Source organism: Pogona vitticeps, chromosome 4 (assembly GCF_051106095.1).
Source record: "Pogona vitticeps strain Pit_001003342236 chromosome 4, PviZW2.1, whole genome shotgun sequence".
NCBI lineage: Eukaryota > Metazoa > Chordata > Lepidosauria > Squamata > Agamidae > Pogona > Pogona vitticeps.
The window spans coordinates 31,891,211-31,905,000 of NC_135786.1; the positions used below are offsets into that span (position 1 = coordinate 31,891,211).

The 13,790-nt window shown below is 40.0% G+C and overlaps 1 protein-coding gene across 5 annotated transcripts in view; it reads left to right on the forward strand.

The window, feature by feature from the left end:
- Positions 1–13,790, forward strand: part of DLGAP4 (DLG associated protein 4) — a 449,524-nt gene that overhangs the window by 274,593 nt on the left and 161,141 nt on the right. For 3 of the 5 annotated variants that reach the window (XM_020801095.3, XM_078393225.1, XM_078393220.1), the window contains one exon: positions 9,668–9,774. The gene's annotated coding sequence lies outside the window, so the exon portion shown is untranslated. The remainder of the gene's footprint in view (positions 1–9,667; positions 9,775–13,790) is intronic. The other 2 variants (XM_078393219.1, XM_078393221.1) reach the window with 1 other exon arrangement.

A 13,790-nucleotide genomic window follows, 5' to 3' on the forward strand; every position in this document is an offset into this window, starting at 1 on the left:
ACAATACAACTGAGGGCCAGGAAACACCGGAGGAAACAAATGGGAGTTTTTCAGAACTCAGGCAGAGAAGCACTGGTGTTTGTGCTTTATATTCTTTCCCCCCTCATAATCAATTGTGGAGTTGTTCAAGAGAGGACAATATTTGCTTTATAGCAGCTTTAGTAAATAGTGGAACACTATTATTTTGATTACTCCCATTGGGAGAGCCAAGGAACGGCACAACAGTGACCTTTCTCCAGATACGTCTCAGGCATCATTTCATCTTTCAAGGGAAGGCTTGATGGAGGGGGGGGGGTCTTTTCAAACAGCCAGTCTTTTCAGATCTTATTCCTCTTTGCCAATAAAATCCTCTTCGGATATTGAGAGGGTATGATGAACATGCAAAAGGTGGGGGAGCAGGATTGCAATGGCTCTTCTGCCCAGGTCCTATGAATGTAGCGGATGAAAGCATGGATGACACAGCAAGGTCTCTTATCATTCTCCCATTTTTCCTGCCCTCCATACACTTTAGGGTACTAGGGGAGCCAGGTCTTCTGTTTTGGCCCTGGGCCCCAGTTTATGGGATTGATTCTGCAGTCTCTGGCACTGGCTCTGAAACTTCAAGGAATGGAATACTGCTAATCTGACAACTTTGATCTGGTCTGGGGGTTCGTGTTGATATACTGAATATTCAAAGACTTGCTTGTTGTTCTTTGCCATCAAGTTGATTTTATTTATTCATGGTGACCCAAATAGATTTTTGGAAGTGAGATATTGAAGGAAGTGGTTTTGATTTCATTCATTCATTCAGTTTATTTTATATGTTACCTTTCTCCCCACAGGAGACCGAAGACACCTCACTATCCATTTTATCTATGACATTACAAGCGCATACTCTGTGACATTAAAAAAATCAGGCTTTGAGCCTGAAATCTCAGGTTTTAGCATAATACTGACTTGATATCCACATGGCAGGCCATCCAATTGGCTGTATGAACAAGGTTTCTCATTTTTACAATCATAGAAATGTGCAAGATTGTGTGAATGTGATCATCTTTCAGTTGGGCAGCAAACTTCTGTTGGTAGATCAAAAATGTTAGGCAACATTTAATACTGTCAATTAGGAGACATTGTGCATCCATTTTGTCATCTTTTTCTTTTAATGGAAAGTGGGGAAATGGAACTAGTGGGGAAACACAGGAAGGTTACAAATGAAAGAAGACATTGCCTTGATCTTCTGTAAATTAACGAGTTCAAGGCAAAATAATTGTACAGTAACAGCCTCTCCTGAAAACCCAATGAGCTTTTATTATCAACATTTCACAAACACAATGTCTTTTTATTAAGCAGAGAACAAAAATTTATGATTTTAGGAAATGTACATTCTGAATGTAAATGACTCTACAGTGGTCCCTTACAGTGTCACAGCTAGCAGGTAAACCTCCTTGTAAGTGGTTGGTGGAAAAGACCAGTGGATTCAGCCATGCTATGGGAGGGGGATAGAAATGTAGCAGGTAGCAAGGAGGATTCAAGCAAAATGGTACCCTTTGTGAGTAGTATTAGAATGTGTGGGCTGAAACAAATACTCCAGTATACCAATTTTTTATGCCTGGCCAGGCAACCACTTCTAAGAGCAGAGCCTGAGGAAGTTGTTGTTGTTGTTGTTGTTGTTTGTGCCATCAAGTTGCCCCGACTTGTGGCAACCTCATGACTGAGTGCTCAACAGGCCTGCTCAGCTCTTGCAAACTCAAGGAAACTCAAGCCTGTGTTTCCTTCAGATCTTCCTCTTTCCCTGCTGCCTTCAAATCTTCACAGCATTATTGTCTTTTACAGGTATTCTATCTTCTCAGGATACAGCTTCGGATTACAACTCCAAGGATCTTGCAACCAGCATGGTCCCTGCTTTTGGGCTATTCTGTGGCTGTAGTCCAAAAAACCAGTTTCTTCAAACTCTGGTTTCAAGTAATCTTTTCCCTAGGCATCATCGTCCAAATGGTCCAATCATCTGCTAGAGCAGGGGTGGCAAACATGTGGCCTTCCAGATGTTGCTGGAGTATGATTTCTGCAAACAGCCACTTCTATCTATCAGCTGATGGAGGCTCACTTCAACATCTGGAGACCTACACATTTCTCAACCCTTGCCTGGGAGGAGGCAAATGGTGGTCATTGGGATCAAAAGATCCATCGTCCTTGAATTCTGCAAGGTTTTCACTGCAGTGGGCATGCAGGACGTTTTGCTGCCTGGTTTGTTTGTTTCCACCAACTTAATGTAGGCCTTCACAGTTGCTACAACTGAACTGGTATCAAGCTGCTAACAACCTGCATTGTTCTGCTGGATCTTTCCATCTTCCATGGGAAAGACCCCCATGTAATTATGATAACACTGCAATAGATTTATAGTATTTAAATATTGATATTGTTAAATTAAGACACATTTAGGCATTTAACATTTATGGAGTTATTTATACTTAAACAAACACCACTTAAATCTTTAAATATTGATATAATGGGCTCAGAAAATTTCACAGGCATTAGCACATTATGCTAATGCTTTATGCTCTGTAACAGTTCTGTCAAATATCCCCTTATTATAGATGGAGAACTGAGGTTTAAGAGAATAATAAACATCTAGGTCAAAGACCCCTCTGGCTTTGCCACATGTGCAGTACTCTGCTGTGCACATAGTTGCTCCTTCCCCACCATTCTTAGTAGGGAGTATAGTAGCATTTGAGGAGGTTCAGTTCCAAACCCTCCCACACAGATACCAAAAAGCACAGGAATAGAAACATGATACAGTAGGACTGCGGTATCCGCAGGATCAGTACCCATGGATTTACTTATCTGCTGCCTTCAAATATTAAATTTTTAAAAAACAGAAATACGTGTTTTCGAAGTGTATTTCCAGAACTGGCCACTGGAGGGAATCAGAAACTATGATATATATAGTGTTTCTATACCTGCACTTTTCAGCATCCGTGGGGGGAGCTTCAAAATGATCCCCCTTGGATACTATGGTACTTTTGTGTATAGCATAGTCTCCAGTTCTCTCTAGTGGACAGTTCTGGAAATACACTTGGAAGCACGTATTTCAGGGGGGGGGGAGAGAGTTGTTATTTAATAAGTGATAAGTGAAACCACAAGTTTCACTCAACAAAGCATGGCTCCGAGCACTGAAAAATACAGCTTGCAAAAGGTCAACAAACTCTACCCAGCAACAAGAACCAGTGATCACTGCACACAAAAGACCAGCTAATGACACCCATCAATCACCGTGACAGATCATCTCTCCCCCCCCATCACAATAATGCACCTACAACAAAAACACACTGATCACCATAATCATCCAATCTCCTGAAAATGAGAAAAGCTGATCCCACAGCCATAAATACTCAGCTATCCAACAAACTGCACCAGAGCACAGATAGAGTTCTGATTCCTGTCCTCTGAAGATGCCAGCCACAGAGACTAGTGAAACGTTAGGAAGAAAAACCTTAAGAACATGGCCAAACAGCCCGGAAAACCCACAACAGCCATTGAAACCACAAGTACTGAGTCTGTGGATACAGCGGTCCTATTGTAATCACTTATCTCTTGTGCAAGCAGAAGTGTCATTGATTTTAATGGGTGACTTCCAGCTCCCACAACCGTAAGATCCAGTGTTGTTATCTTCTACTAATACATATCAAAATTGCCAGTCAACAGGATTAATTTTCAGAACCCTTTTAGTAGTGAATTAATTTGTACATGGCATAAATACATGAACATTTTGGTCCTCCTATATCTCCGTTATGCCTCCCCTTTTAACATCCTAATTTTAAATTTCAAGATAAAGATGCACAATTTAAACACTGGAAAGGAAGTGGAATTTACAGAATTAGAGATTTATTTGAAAGAGAGAAACCATTTCAATTAGACAGTTAAAGGAAAAAAACTACTGAAATAAAAACTAATTGCCTCTAATTAATTCAAGCACAATTTTTGCAACTCAATTGTATAATACCTCCAGTCCTATTAAAGTACTTACAATATTAGAAAACTATTTTATGGAAGACTATTGTAATGAAAAAAGAGGATTAATCTTAATAATCTGTAAGAATACTATTACTGATGAATATAAGAATTATATGAGAGATAAGACAGAAACAGATCTAAATATTAATATATCAGAAGAATTTTGGGCAAAAATAAAAATAAAAGGACTGCACAACTCTTTAAATCAGTACCAAGCAAGACTAAGAAAATGGTACTAAAAACAGTTTATTGATGGCAATTGGGCCCTGCAAAATTTTACAAAATTAATAAGGAAATACCAGATAGGTTTTGGAGAAATTGTGATTCAATAGGATTATATGTGGATCTCCTGTCCGAAGTTTAAATCATTCTGGCATGATGTAGTAGGGTAGACAAGTAAGTTAGCACAGCAAAATAAAGCTGCTAATGAAACTTTGCTATTATCTTCATTATTCATTGGAGAGAATGAAAATTTATCTGATAAAGACTTGATGACGATCTTTGTAGGAGCTGCAAGAACTAAAATTGCCCAAGTTTGGACAGATGCTCATCGACATGCTTTTTGAAAATAATTGGATAGTATGTGCACAATAGCACTGATGGAAAAATTGACTACTCACAATAGCCGGCTTAGAGGATAAATAAAATAAGATAATTTCATTGATATTTAGTACACTTTGCTGGGTTCTGGTTTGGAATCAAATGGAGAGGATGACATTTTGAGAAGTTCGTTGGGGTACTGGTCTGCTATCTTTTAAGCCTGATAGAATCACGTATTGATGGACTGTAGGAATGGATTGTATTATTCATAGAGATAAAATTATTGTTGCATGTGTGATTGTATAGGTAATATTATTTACATTGGTTGCCAATAAAAAATTAAAAAAACAATTGCAATCTGGAGACTGAATGGAGCACTTCACCTACAGAGCAGTTATGCTCTGTGCTTCTCAACAGGTTTCTGTCCACAATTAATAAAATAGGATAGAATAAACAGATTAATGGATACTGGCCAGAATCCAATTGCTTACACCCACTAGCATGTCTAATGGTGTAATTTATAGTGGCCAATTGCCTCTAGTTAAGAAGTCCACATTTGTATTTCTCATCACATACCAATCACCAGAAATGGCATAAAATGAGAAATGCAGACTCCAACTTCTTTACCGGCAATAATTAGCTGCTGAAATTTATACCATCAGGCTTTTGCCAGCATAAGTAAATAACAGGATTCTGAATAATGACAAAGATATTAATAAAAAAATTAAACAGAATGAAATAAACAAAATTGTATGTTGTAAAAATAATAAATAATAAAGTAACAAAATAGTAGATAATGATCAATAACCAAGAGTATGCAAAACAAATAATATAAAACTAAATTTTGTAGGACCATTTGATGAATTCATGGCTCAGGCAAGAAGTAATCCAGCAAACCCTCTAAATCACAGCTCAGCTTCTTGGCTGCTACTCTCGGCCAACTCATCAGAGCCAATTATTTTGTGATCAGCTAATTCAATGAGGCATTGCTTTCTCCCATCACCAAACCAGCAGAGTTTCATGCCACTAGGCAGAAGGGCTATGTCACAGCAGATGCTCATGCTGTCTAGTGCCATAGCAGCACTAGCCAAATGGTTGCCAGGTGTGCCACAAGCCACATCCCAAGATCCAGCAGTGCCACTTTCCTATGGAAGCCTGCTGTGCCTTTTGTGTGATTTTGCTTCCTGCCTAGTGAACCACAGAGAAGGCAACAGCATGGGAGAGGCAGGCAGGAGTACAGACCTAAGTCTTCCAAGTCTTTTTGCCCAATAGTGCATAAATCCCTGCAGCTTCTGCTATTTATAGTAGTCATGCTGCAGGATAAATGCTCATTATCTCTGTTCATAATGTAAGGCCAAGCAACTGTGTTACAATGCGGGGTAGAAAGCAGGAACAGCATGCAAGTGAGACAAGCTGCTTTGTTGCCGGTTATTTTCTGTTGTGTGAAACCAGCTTTCGTGCTTGCATTTAATAACTATTTGGCATCTCTTCCAAAGTGCCTGAGCTGAAGAGCTCTAAAAAGAAAAAGAAAAGAAAACACCCCTAGGGCTGGTACTCAGCTATCCCACAATATCATACCGAAACGACTGGATAATTCAGACGCTTTCTCTCCTATTTGTTTTCTGCCATTGCCACTTAGAGCCATTCTGATTGTGAAATATTGAAGAGGAGGCGATCAATTTGTTTGCAGCGGGCCTTGTTTTTGTTTCACCTCTAAGAGAAATAGAGACAAAAGAAAAGGTTCAGAAGCCCTTTTGAAGCCAGCAGAGAAGGGCCCGGAGTCTCCAAAGTGCTCCTCAATTGCAAGGCTTCAGTTTTCTATTTTATTTCCTCCAGACTGAGATGTGCCTCTTGGGCCATTAAAATTTCATGACACTTACACCAGTTCGCTTGCTTGTTTAATTTCCAAACATCTGATACTTAAACAAGTCTAAAGAAAGAATCAATTTGATTGAGAGTGCTCGTTTCAGTCAGGTCACGTTCAGGACATGACATAAGCCAACACAGAGATGACCTACTTTTGTAAGGTCTTCAGCAGAGTTTACAAAGTTACTTTTTTTTTTTACTTGCTGGCGAGATTCTGGGAGTCATCATCTTTTTCCAATCCATGCAACCAGTTCTTCTGTTTCTTGACATTCTGTATGTTGATATTTGCCTGGATCATCTCCCTGTTTCAGACATGGGAGGAATCAAAACCAACAGATTCATACGTTTGGGCTCTTAGAAGTGAGCTTTTTAATTCTTAGATGCTCAGCCTACTTTGCAGGATTAAATCTAGATTCTCTCTTTTATTTTTAGCTTCTCATCTTTAGCACCTGTATGGCAGGCAGATATAACATGTTCTCCATCCATGGAATGATTTTGAATAATGTATCAACATTAAATTCTTCCCGGAAGGATCTTGAGGTTTGAAAAATCTAATTGCAGTAGAAACCAAAACCAATGAGAGTTTTCCAACTTGCTTTGATCCTCAAGGTATTTTTGGTTTCACATACCTAATTTAAATTTCAACTTTTATCATTATATTTAAAATGCAAACCATACTTAGCAGCAAGTTGGTAGTAAAAACTCCTAGGTACCAATGGCCATGTTTTCATATAACTTGTTTCGTTTTTGGAATGATTGCTTCGACACTAGACATTTCTGTCTGGTAATCTTCACATTTGCCTCTTGTAAAGACACATGTGTGGCTGACCCAACGTTCTTTTATGAAGAGTTAGGATTATGCAGCTCTTCAACAAGTAAGACCAATTATATTAATCAAGAATTCACATAGCACTAGTAAGACTAGAAAACTTAGAGGTTTACCAAACTCTGTCTTATCCTATTGCTATGAATTATGTCAACCAAGATTTGTCCAACGCCTGTAATATTGTATTTATCTTCAATACCATCATTCCATAACAAAAAAAAAATCCAAAAAGCAACTGAGTGAGCCCATAGGGGAATGTGCCATTCAGCAAGAAGTGTAACACAGGCATCATTGTTAATATACACTGTCTTGATTATTATTATTAATTAAAGATAATTATAGCAGTTCTATATTTGAGATGTTGTAGAGTGCAAAGAGAACGGCAGAATTACAAACAATAGGCTTGTTCCTGTCATATCTCTGTGGAACATTTTTAAATTAAGAAAACTCCAAGGTGAGTAGAAGGATGACATCTCAGGCTCTCTCTAAAATACAGCAAAGTCCTGCCAGGTTTATCCATATGGAATGCTGTTGCTGACAGCATGCTGGAGGGCATTGGCAGCATCTTCTGCCTTGGTTGGTGATAGATGCTGGTAGCATTACTGATAGATGCCAGCAGTACCAATGATGGATGAGAGAGGTGAAAGAGAGAGATGCTAATGGCTAATATTGATAGATGTTGGAGATCCATGCTGCTAGCACTGGGGGGGGGGGGATATGCTATGGTACTAGAAAGTACTGATATCGATGTGATAGATGGTCAGAGGTTTATAACATTCCTGCTGAATGACCATCAGTGGTGACAGCATTAATAAGAACCAATGGCTGTGTTGCTAATAATTGATGAGTAAGAACATTACAGTTGGGTGGCAGAAATGCTGTCAATGAATAAAATGGTACTATTGCCCATGAAGATTAATAGAACTAGTGGCAGATTTGAGGAGAGCTGTTCAAGATGGTTGGCAGCATTTGACCAAGATTAAAGGAGAGATTGCTGATGAAGTACAGCATGATTAGAAATGGATACTGGATTATTATTTAAGAAAGCTTGCCTGTTTAAATGAGTAAAGCTAAAGGTAAAGGTTCCCCTTGACAATTAAGGCCAGTCGTGTCCAACTCTAGGGGCCGGTGCTCATCCACGTTTGTAAGCCGAAGAGCCGGCATTTGTCCAAAGACACTTTCCATAGTCACATAGCCAGCGCGACTAGAGACGGAACACTGTTACCTTCTCATGGAGGTGGTACCTATTCATCTACTTGTATTTGCATGCTTTTGAACTGCTAGGTTGGTAAGAGCTGGGACAAGCAGTGGGAGCTCACCCTGTCGTGCAGCTTCAAACTACTGACTTTGATCAACAGCCTAGTGGCTCAGCAGTTTAACCCACAGTGCCACCCACATTCTTTTGTTTAGACGAATAGAGCACTTCTAGTTCATGTGTGTCTGGCATCAATGTCAAGGATGCATATTCTACCATTTCTATAAAATATGTGCTGTAATTTTAAAGTAGTTGTACTTCTGAAATGAGACATCATTAGGACAATTTCAAATATTACAGTGTCTTACACAGAAGTAATTTCTATGTAGGAAAATGCTTATTTCAGTAGTGTATGAAGCCTGCTACTAGAGTCTGTCTGTCTGTCTGTCTGTCTGTCTGTCTGTAAGTAGTACAAGTAGCTACATATGTATCTATGGCATTTATATACCACTTACTATGATAAAATCTCTAAGCACCTTCCCAAACACCATGTATGGGTGTGAAAGCTGGACAGTGAGGAAAGCTTGCAAGAAGAAAATTGATGTATTTGTAATGTGGTGCTGGAGAAGAGCTTTGTGGATACTGTGGACTTCTAGAAAGACAAACAAGTGGGTCCTAGAGCAAATCAAGCCTAAAGTATCTCTGGAAGCAAAAATGATGAAACTCAGGCTGTCTTACTTTGGACACATCATGACAAAGCAAGATTCTCTGAAAAAAAGGAAAATGCTGGGAAAGATGGAAGGCAACAGGAAAGACATAAAGTTGGAAGTGGCCACTGGGAGGAGCCATATAGGTTTACTCTGTAATGACCATATTGATATGTTGCTTCTGTGTAAATGCAAGGATCAGGTGCTCCAAATGACTTGCATTGGGCAAACCAGCAGTGCCAACAGCCTGTTGGAGCCCTTTCACAGCCTGCTTTTTAGGAGAAACTTTCCAAGATCCACTATTGTGGTTATCAGCCAACTTGAATTCCTTATTTTAAAGTGATGTGTAAATATTTCAAAATAAATAAAAATAATTACACCCTTCGGCAATATGTGCAAACTAGCAGAGATGTTCTGAACTCTCTGGAGGTGTGCCTATTGAACTGCAATGCTGTATCATCACATAAAATGCACAAATACAATATATAAAAGAAGAGCATCTAAATTATAAAACTTGTATTTTTTTTCACCTTGAAATCCTAGATCTTCATGAAGACCAATCCTGGAATTCAGCGAGTGGACAAGAGGACTCAGCGTTGAACACAACCTGTGCCTAAAAAGGGAGCTGTGAGAGGTACAGTATGGCCCAGGTCTGTATGTTAGCTATTCTTTCTAAAACTGCAAAGTTATGAGAAGCAATGGGTTGGTGTTCAGCGCCAGAGCACATGTTTTGCATGCAGAATTTCCAGGTTCAATTACTGGTAACTTTATTTAAAAGGACTAAGAAGTATGTGGTGGACTACATGATCAGTGCTTGGAAAAGTTATATTTTTCAATTATAGCTCCTACAATATCTCAGCCAACATGGCCACTACTAGTCAAGCTGGCTGGGGAATTCTTGGAGTTGTCCAAATATGTAATTGTTCCAAGCTTTGTCCTGGGTAGTATGATAGCTTCCTAAATTCAGTTCGTGTGTGCAGGGTGGCAACATTTTGTGTTCACAACAGAAGGAAAACACTAGGAAGGTTCTAAAAAGGAAACCACATGAAAATAGGTCTGAAGTTGATATTCAAAGATAGCAAACCTTCCTGTAACTTGAAATTCAAATTGCAAGGAGAAATGTGAGGCAGGGGATACAAAAAAAATCTATATAGCAATATCTTGTCTGTTGCTGACCTAGTTTGTGACAAAGGAAATGTCCCAAAGTATCTGAATATGTGGCAGGCAGAAGACAGACTTTCACAAAGGTCTCAAAGCAAAAAACTTTGCTTTGTTATGATTCAGTTTGATCTGCAAGGGAAAATACCTTACAGGTTTTATCATCTCATACTTCAACTTTAATGAGGCCTGTGATGAGAATGTGTAAGAGGAGACTTCATAGAGCAGGGATCTGTCAGTAATCTTTGAGAAAGTAACAACCTGTCTCATTTTACACTAATACAACTGTTTTTTTATTTGGGTTTACAGGGGTGCTAATTATTTGACATCACTATTCTGGCCTTCCTCTTTTTTTAAAAAAAAAATGGATTTATTGTATTTTAACTGATCACTTCATAAAATGTTTACAGATATTCTAATAAAGCATGAACAGGGCAAGGAGACAGTCAATGAAGAAGCCCTAAGACAAATTAATAAAGACCAAGAAATAATAAAAATGTATAAAATGTATGTAGAATTGATTACTTCACTAGTCCCGTTAGTTACTTGATTAATTGATTTGCTTATATATTCTTAATTGTCTCTTAAATGCAACTAATAAATTAAAATAGTGCCATGCCTTGAAAGGGGAATATTTACCTATCTTGAAACATCTGACTGCTGAAGTTTGGATCCATGCACTACCAGCTGCAATACTGTAACTATAAATGCAGTCACAAGGGCGTATAGCCCACATTTTGAGCCTCTTGTGGGCCAGATTGGTGCCAGGCGTTTCCCAGCAATCACATGATGTGCACACAATAGCCTTCCAACTGAACCCTGATTTATCTCCAAGCTGGACTTTTTTGGTCCAACAGCAGGGCTCCTCTTTTGAGCTCAATCAACTCCCTGATGGATGGAAGGGTTGCTTTATGGGAGATTGTTCCCAGTAAAGCCACCCTTTTTAACACAATCAAATGGGATTCTTTCTCACCATGTGATCATGCTCTTTCTCTCTATATAGAGGGCAAGTGAAGAAGAGCTATAATCAGAGCAAGGAAAACCAATTTGGGGTGGGGAAATAGAGAGAGGCCCTTAAAAGAACATCCCCTAAGATGGTGATTCTTCTTGATAGATCAGTAGACTCTTTGAAAAAGCCCCAGGGCAGAGGTTGGAGAAGCTTACTTGCTTAGATCAGAGGTCCCCAACCCGAGGTCCATGGCCTGGTGCCGGTCCGTGATCTGAGCCAAGCCGTGAAGAGAGACCTCACCCCCACCCCCACATGCAGTCCCCCCGCACAGCCCGTTTGCACCTGCATGTGAGTGAGTGTGCGCCTGCACGAGTGCTGCACCACCCTTTGCGCATCCTCACAAGTGCCCGTGCGAGAGAGTGCATGCCCCTTCGCGCATGCACACAAGCACAGGGGGGTGCCCCGCCTTCCCCAGCTGGTCCACGGGGCTAAAAAGGTTGGGGACCACTGGCTTAGATGACAATTCCAAGAATTTCCCAGCCAGAATGGCAGGTGGCTATCCTGACTGGGAGATTCTGAGAGTTACCCTCAAAAAAAGTAACTTTTCTGAACTCTGTCCCCAGGGCGGATGAAATTAAGAGGAAAAACTGTGCCCACTTCTTGTGCTCAGAGTTTATCAACCTTTCCATACTGGGATCCTTCCTGTTTCCAGACTGGTTGTCACTTGCTAACTTCCCTAAATAATATTCTTCATTAGAATAGGCTGGTCTCAAAATTCAAAATTACATTTGGAAAACGTATACCCATTTCACCCTAGATGATAGTTTCATGAAAAGAACTGTTTAGCCAATCCTCAACCAGCATTTCTATTCCCCTGTTTATGAGAACTTGCCCAGGCTTAGATGGAAAGCATGGGTGTTCCATGCAATTTTCTTTGCATACTTTGCCATAATGCCATCTTTTAGCTTCACATTTCCATGTTTTTCAGTGAGTGCGTATATGTGTCTGTATTCTGGCTTGACCTACTTTGCATGTTAGCATTCTCTTTACTGAGCAGATGACATCTCTTGGATAAGTTTGGCAGAGGTGGAGACAGTGGAGGGGGAGTAAATTTCTATTTAGGGCCAATCAAATAGATAGTGCAGCTTCTGCCATTTCTGGTGGTTTTTGTTCCGGTAAGATTTTATTTTATTCCCGGGGACATTTGCATGAAAATAGCTTCCCTCTTTTTATGAAGAGTTCATTTGCTTTTGCAGCTTACTCAACACCTGAAGTCAAAAGCCTCTGTCACATTGCAACCACTTCTTTTCCCCTAGCTGAGGTGACACAAAAGGGCTTGATGGCATGTGTCAAGAGATAAGCAATTGCATTCAGGCACAGAAACAAATTAAGGAATCTGTAGACTTCTTTTTCTTTCTTTCTTTTTTTGAAATCTGAGAAAACTTAACCAAGAAACTGGATTGAAAGACACTTGCTGTGCTTCAGTTAGGGTGTGACAGGTTGTCTCAGGCTGGATTGTGTTAAAACATACTTGGTTCAAGGTGTGGTATACTATTTAGCATGATCCTTGCATTCACATGGAAGCTCCCCTATTTAGTCTGTTACTCCATCTTTGCCTCCGTTCCTTCTCCTGTCTCCCCCTCTATTGCAGAGTGGGCAATTTAAAAAAAAATATTGGTAAGTGGCATAACACTGAATTGGCTTGCCCTCCCCACAGTGACATAGCGCTGGGTTCCAAGGGAAAAAAATTAAAATAGTCGGTGTGTAATTCCCCTCAGTGTTCTTTCCTTTCTCCCACTCCACAGAAATTTATATATTAGGAAATGGTATTGTACTTTGATGTATTTGGAAGTTGCATAGCATTGAATTTGTACGCCACCCAAGTGACATAAAACATCTTGTAGTCCTGCTTTAGTATGATACCATCAATTAAACCTTTTAGAAATGGAACTCAAACAGAGCAATCCTATTGGAACTGAAAAAACAGTAGGTCCTGCCAGTGATTAGGTGTGAATAGTCATGGAAAAGGCCAGAGTGGTTCATGATTGCCTGTGTATCATGTAGCCACCATGAAATAGATTGAACTTCACAATGCCAAAAGTGGTCGAAAAGGTGAGATGAATCTGATTGCATCCATGCTGTACAAGACTGGGATATGATCTAGCCATGAGCTGCTTCCCACTTTTACACAGCAGTATTGTTTGCTGTGCGTTGTAGCAACATTTTGTAAAGTACCTATGTAAAGGTTGAGATGTGGTGGTGCTGCGGACTAAACCGCAGAAGCCTGTGCTGCAGGGTCAGAAGACCAGCAGTCATAAGATTGAATCCATGCGACGGAGTGAGCTTCCATCGCTTTGTCCCAGCTCCTCGCCAACCTAGCAGTTCAAAAGCATGCAAATGCGAGTAGATAAATAGGTACCACCTTGGTGGGAAGGTAAAACTGTGTTCTCTAGTCATGCTGGCCACGTGACAATGGAAACTGTCTTTAGACAAACGCTGCCTCTACGGCTCGAAAACTGGGATGAGCACTGCCCCCTAGAGTCCGACCTGACTGGACTA